Source organism: Babylonia areolata, chromosome 20, assembly GCF_041734735.1.
Source record: "Babylonia areolata isolate BAREFJ2019XMU chromosome 20, ASM4173473v1, whole genome shotgun sequence".
NCBI classification, from domain to species: domain Eukaryota; kingdom Metazoa; phylum Mollusca; class Gastropoda; order Neogastropoda; family Buccinidae; genus Babylonia; species Babylonia areolata.
The window spans coordinates 19,738,837-19,746,336 of NC_134895.1; the positions used below are offsets into that span (position 1 = coordinate 19,738,837).

General features: G+C 40.9%; 1 protein-coding gene across 1 annotated transcript in view; it reads right to left on the reverse strand.

Annotated features, from left to right (window-relative positions):
- The window catches only part of LOC143295300 (orexin/Hypocretin receptor type 1-like), a 247,922-nt gene extending 245,181 nt beyond the window's left edge, over positions 1-2,741 (reverse strand). Inside the window, exon 1 of the mRNA XM_076606923.1 lies at positions 2,477-2,741. The gene's annotated coding sequence lies outside the window, so the exon portion shown is untranslated. The remainder of the gene's footprint in view (positions 1-2,476) is intronic.
- Between the last annotated feature and the right edge of the window lie 4,759 nt (positions 2,742-7,500).

The following is a 7,500-nucleotide window of genomic DNA, read 5'->3' on the forward strand; positions in this document are numbered from 1 at the left end:
TATATCTGTAGGAAAACAGACCTGGGGGATATATATATATATATATATATATATATATATAGAGAGAGAGAGAGAGAGAGGAAAACAGACCTAGGGGAGATATATATATATCTGTAGGAAAACAGACCTAGGGGAGATATATATCTGTAGGGAAACAGACCTAAGGGATATATATATATATATATATATATATATATATATATCGAGCGAGAGAGAGAGGAAAACAGACATAGGGGAGATATATCTGTAGGGAAACAGACCTAGGGGAGATACATATCTGTAGAAAAACAGACCTAGTGGAGATATATCTGTAGGAAAACATACCTATGATATATATATATATATATAGAGAGAGAGAGAGAGAGAGAGAGAGAGAGAGAGAGAGAGAGAGAGGAAAACAGACCTACGGGAGATATATATCTGTAGGGAAACAGACCTAGGGGAGATACATACCTGTAGGAAAACAGACCGAGTGGAGATACATATCTGTAGGAAAACAGACCTAGGGGAATAAAGACCTTGGAGAACAGAGACTTGGGGGAATATTATATACATACCCAAAAACTGTTGGAAAGTAGACTTTCGGGGACATAGACCTGTGGGAACATAGACATGTTCCCGTATTCTATCTGCCTGCATGCCTGTGTGTCTGCCTGTCTGTCTGTGTGTCTGAATCTTTGTAGTTTATAATCTCTCTCTCTCTCTCTCTCTCTCTCTCTCTCTCTCTCTCTCTGTCTGTCTGTCTGTCTTCGTGCCTGCAATATGTTTAGTGACAATCATGCCTATTAAAAATCTGGAAGGGGATGAGGTGTGGGGTGCGGGGGATGCGGGGCGGGGTGTGTGTGTGGGGGGGGGGGGGGGTGAGGGGGGGGGGGGGGTTAGGGGCATTAACGTTGCCTGGCATGTTTGAATTTGAATAACAAACTAAGCAATGAACAAACATCCAAGGATTCAATCTCTTTTCTTTTTTCTTTTTCTTTTCTTTTTTTTAAGATAAAGGTGTCAGTTCTGGTCAGCTTTCATTCTGGTCACTGTTCATTCGATCTCCGGACTTCACAGAAAGTTTGAAGTGTTCACATCCATGATTTCTTCGTGCACGCGATCACTTGAGCGAGAGTGGGAATGCGTGTGTGTTTTTGTCTGTGTGTCTGTGTGTGATCATGCACAAACATTTAGTCCCAAAACATATACTATAACCAAAGTTGTTGTTTTTTTTCATTCACATACTTTTTCCCATTATAGCAATCCCTCTTTACGAAGCGGATACTTCATTTAACAAACTTTTCAGAAATTAGTTACAAAACGTAAATGTCTACGTGATATTCCATTCTTCTGTATACACCGGAAAGTTGAGTGGTTTTTTGGGGTTTTTTGTTTGTTTTTTGTGTGTCTTTTTTACATCTTTTTGGAAAGGCGTCAAAAGTTCAAATTTATTTTTGGGACAGTTACAGTATAGGATGAGGGAGGTATCTTTAATCCAGAATGTACGCTTTCCAGAAAAAAAAGCCCGATCCTGATCACATATGTTAAAAATATCAAGGTCTTTCGACTTGTTTAGTTTGGGTTTTTTTTCGAAAAAAACATTCTGTTCATGCATGGCATGTGCGTTTATCTGACGTTCATCACACTTACACCCCCATTCCCTTTCAAACACACACACACACACACACACACACACACACACACACACACACCGATATGCAACCACTGTCTTGAAAGCATGCATTCTGGGTAATGTTCCTGTCTTTGAGCACTATCTTCTTTTCTGCACATACTTCAACGCGAAACGTTTTATCCTTAAGCATATGTTTTGTTTAGAAATAAGCTCTCTTCTTCCAAATGCAGCTTACAGAAAATGATATCTTAGAATTTCGCTTCGTTTCAATATATATGTACCGACATAATTTTGGTAGTTCCTTCTATTCATACAAACAAATCTTGGAAAAGACATCCTAAAATATAAGTTTACAGAAAACATGCATTCACTCCTTTTTTTCCTCCTCCTCTCTCTCTCTCTCTCTCTCTCTCTGTGTGTTGTTCCTCTCTTTCCGTGTCTCTCTTCTTATTTATTCACTTTTTTTTCTCAAGGCCTGACTAAGCGCGTTGGGTTACGCTGCTGGTCAGGCATCTGCTTGGCAGATGTGGTGTAGCGTATATGTATTTGTCCGAACGCAGTGACGCCTCCTTGAGCTACTGAAACTGAAACTAAAACTCTTCTTTCATTTTCGTTCTTTTCCCCCAAAATAAAATTAAACGACCGGACCAAGGAAAATAACTCTAAAAAACATTTCAATTGACACAACATTCTCTCTCAACATGCAATATCCCTCAACACATTGTACATTTCACACAGACGTTACCCCCCCCCCCACCCCCCAAAAAACAAACAAACAAACAAAAAACAACAAAAAACAACAACAAAAAAAAACGAACAAGAAGAACAAGAACAAAATAAATCAATCAAAAATAAACGCACCTCATCAAGGTAAAGGACTCCAGAAGAAGCAACACTGCTGGCAACACGGACACAGTGTCAGTGAATAAAGGATGCGTTCACAACCAACAAAAAAAACAACAACTGAAAGACGGGGTAGCCTCCTCCTTTCCCTCACCTCTCACTCACCCCCGTCAGCAGTAACCGTGCAGATTATATGGTACCAGTAAAAAGAGACCAAACGAGTCAGAACCTATGATATATCCACCTCCACCACCTCCGTCTCTCTCCAACTAACTCACCTCCAAGTCAGTCTCCCTTTCTCTCATTCAATCCTATCTTCCCTGCCTGTCTCCCTATCCACCCACCCTCCCACCTGTGTCCGTGTGTGTGTGTGTGTGTGTGTGTGTGTCTGCGTGCTCGCCCGCTCGCGGCCAGATAGTTTCCCCTTTCCTTCACAATACCGATGTCCTCCTCTTCCTCCTCCTCCTCCTCCTCCCCCTCCCTGACCCCCCAACCCTACATGTACTCCCATCCCCCCCTCCCCCCTTCCATCCTCGACACTCAACCTCCCAATATAACGCGTGCGCTGGCTGAGGCACTGACACGTGCAGCACACGTATACATGTGTGTGCGCAGGGGGAGAATGGGACGAGAGAGAGAGCAAGGGGCAGAGAGAGTGCGGGGGAGAGAGAATGTGTGTGTGTACATGTTGTGTGTGTGTGTGTGTGTGTGTGTGTGTGTGATAATTATGAAACAGTGTCGTTGATCACAATTTTTTTTTTTTTTTTGACGAAAGAACTGAAAGCGTGTTGGGAGTTATCATGCCATCGTGTGTCCATGTTACATGTCTGCCTGAGTGGGTATGTGTGCGTGCCTGAAATCTGATTGAATGACACTGGAAACGAATGATGAGCGGCCAGTGGCAGCCGTCAGTCGGCTCTACCCAGTTAAGCAACTTGTTGTGCAAATGACCCTGTGTAAGCCCCCGATTTCTCGCAATCCAACGATTTCTCTCACGTCGAGAAAAAAATCGTCGTTCCCCTCCGATGTTCTCTCTCAATTGCGAAAAATCGTGGGCGGGGGGCGCCCCCACCATTTCTCCCGATGTATGAGAAATCGTGGGAAGTCCCCCTTATTTCTATCAAAAATATTTCCTTTGTCATCGGAGTTGGTTTCTTGTCTTTTCCCAATGCAAATCTAAGAGAAAAATGAGTGAGAGAGAGAGAGAGAGAGAGAGAGAGAGAGAGAGAGAGAGATGATTTATTCACTCAAGGCCATAGCCCCATTTGAATGAAGGGCGATAATACAGTATACAGATGTCACCATACTATCAGTAAACATTCACCATTTTCACAATTAGTTAAAGAAATTATGATAATACCGTTTCTCTTAACTTAAAAGCTTTGTGTAAATACAGTGCGAGATTACGTATGACACCATCATCAGATGATGCCATCAATAAACATAATTTAAACAAACATGGACGTTCATAATATTTCTTTGGAATAAATCTTATGCGAAATCCATGCAACACAGGACACATCAAAACAAAATGCACTTCATCTTCATTTGACAGCTTGCACAAAGGACACAACTTCTCTGTGTGATCAACAATCTTATAACGATATCTGTGCATATGAATTTCAGAAATGCCAAATCTAAATCTTATTAATAAAACTCGTAGATATCTTTCCATGTTAAACAAAAGATAATTCTTTACTAAATGTGTAGAAGTATGAGATCTGTAGAGACAGAATCTATCACTTGACTGAATATGATTTTCCCAGTTTTGCCATCTACAGTCTATCAAACTCGAGAGAGAGAGAGAGAGAGAGAGAGAGAGAGAAACGAGAAATGGGAGAAACGCCAACAACGAGCATGATAATGACAGTTGCGTAAGCGAAGACGTCAACAATAGACGGTGGAAGTGATGACACAGAACTGTTTCAAAAGTGTGAATGTATGTGTATGTCAGCGAGTGATGAGTGAGTGAGTGAGTGTGTGTGTGTGTGTGTGTGTGTGTGTGTGTGTGTGTTTCCTTATGTGTGTTTACTTAGCTGGTTGATTTGGTCTTCTTTCACTCTGTTTAAAAAAAACAAAAAAATCATGTGCTAAGTGTTTTCTATGACACTGAGAATCTGTTTTCAGTGCTAAGTGTTTTCTATGACACTGAGAATCTATTTTCAGTGCAATCTTGCATGTGAAAGGATTCTGACACAAACAGATGAACAAATGAGCAAGCATGAAATGAAGAACATTCTGAATAGATGTGACAGGAAAGGTTGCATCACAACAAACATCATAACTATTTTGGTCCAGTTTTCACGCGCCCTACGCTTGCGTAAGCATTGCGAAACACCTTTTCTTTTTTTTTTTTTTTTTTGTGCTATCACATTTATGTAGAAAGTTGAAACATTTATGATGTTATTCCCAACATCCAGGAAAGATTCGGTTTCAAGTCATATAATTTATATTATATGATATATTATATATATATGATATGATATGATATCATATCATATCATATTTTTGTTTTAGTTATACACGTTACCTGAATTTCATTGCTTGCTATTGATTTCCGATGATGAATTTGAGGTTGATATACTGCAGTGATCTATCTTATGTGTAACACAATAAATAGTTGTGTTTCAGCGTCATTACTGTTCATGTTGGTGCTCATGTACGTTTATGTGTATTTGATCGTGCTTTCATATCTGTGAAACTGCATGTTTGTTGCATATCTGCTATGCATGTGTATGTGCGTGTATGTGTCAACGTGTGTCTGCATGTTTTACATTTATTTGCTTATTTATTTCTCTCTGTGTGTGTGTGTGTGTGTGTGTGTGTGTGTGTGTGTGTGTGTGTGTGTGTGTGCGTGCCTAGAGTTGACTTAATCAAGATGTTGCGCCTTTTAAATATTATCATTATTAGTAGTAGCATTTTTATGTATGCATTTAAAAAAAATAAAAATATTTTATTTTATTTATTCTTATTGTTCTTTAATTTTATTTATTATCTATTTATATATTTATATTTTTTACTTTTTTTCTGTTATTTGTACTTTATTTGATTTAATTTTATTTATCTTTTTTTTTTTTTTTTTTTTTTTCTCAAGGCCTGACTAAGTGCGTTGGATTACGCTGCTGGTCAGGAATCTGCTTGGCAGATGTGGCGTAGCGTATATGGATTTGACCGAACGCAGTGACGCCTCCTTGAGCTGCTGATGCTGACACTGATACTGATACTGTTCATGTCTTGGCTAACGTCACTGTCTTTATCATGATCGTCGTTGTCGTCCGCCCTACTTTTTTCTTTTTCTTTTACTCTCTTAAAACTCCGATGATAAAGGGAATATTGTTTTTATAAACAAAATAAGGGCGACCTCCCACGATGTCTCACAATTTGTGAGACATCAAGTGGGAGGGGAGCGAACAGGATGTCTCGCAATCCCACGATTTATCTCAAAGTAAGAGAAACCGTGAGGGGCGCCCCCAACGATTTGATTGATCTGTTTTGTCATTATCATAAAACAACGAAATGCTTTGGCAAGATGAAAGTGATCGTTTTCCAGCATAAAACATTCGGTTCGGTTCGAGAAACATTCGTTTCAGATGGCGAGCAAAAAATAGGTCATTTGGATCGAAAGGCCTAAATATGATTAAGCACTGGTATACCCGCCCCCCCCCCACCCCCCACCCCAACCACCGCCCCTCTCAACCTCCCCCATCTCATCAAAGCCCGCTCCATTCTCCAACGCAACAGTGTTTTTAATTTCGCTGTAGTGTAGCAGTTTCTAAATTTGCAGGAATCACATGTGAGCTATGAAGGCTTCGCCTCTTGTTTATTTCTTTAATCTCACCACCTCTCTCTCTCTCTGTGTTTATCTGCCTGTCTGTCTTTGTCTGTATCTCTCTCTCTCTCTCTCTCTCTCTCTGTGCCTCTTTCTCTTTCTGTTTCTTTGTCTGTCTGTCTGTTCCTCTCTCTCGGTGTATCTCTTTCTCTCCCTCTTTGATGAATGAATCAATCACATCACGATTCTAATAAACGCAACCTATTGATTGAGCGTTATTTTTTTTTCTGCAATAATTCATGAGCTAAACTTTCTGTTGTTTTTCTTTTTTTTTTTTCATTCTTTCTAGTGTCCCAACAAATTAACATTTCAAACAACTGGTCATGCAAACAATCGCCTGATTACTGCAATGTTACATATTTATTAATCTGCACACACACACACACACACACACACACACACACACACACACACACACACACACACACACACATACACATGTAAGTACACACGCACGCACAAACACGTGCACACACGAGATACGCATGCATGCACGTGCGCTCGCACACACATACACACACACATACACATACGCATGTAAGCACACACGCACGCACAAACACGCAGACACACGAGATACGCACGAATGCACGTGCGCTCGCACACACACACACACACACACACACACACACACACACACACACACACACACATATATACATACATGCACACACACGCGCGCGCGCACACACACACTCTCGCATACACACGCACACACGCATACCTTACATACGCATACTAGCGATCACACACACTTTCACACACACGCGCGCTCGCACACACACACACACTTTCACACACACACACACTTTTCACACACACACACACACACACACACATGCACAAACACACGCGCACACACACACACTTTCACTAACACACACATACACACACACATACACAAGCACACGTGTACACACACACACACACACACAAACAGAAGCGCGGGCGCACACACACACATTCAGACCATACACCTACTCACCCACCACCCCCCCCCCCCCCCCCCCACACACACACACACACATCCCGACCCATACGTTGCAAGTAAAATAATACGAAGTTGTTCATCTGCACGCTTTTGTCAAAAGAAGTTTATGATGGTAACACGTTCTGCGAAAGGAACGGTAAAATCCTGAATGTCATCTCTCTCTCTCTCTCTCTCTTTTTTTTTTTCATCGAGTTTATGAACAGACAGGGTTGTGTTGATGAT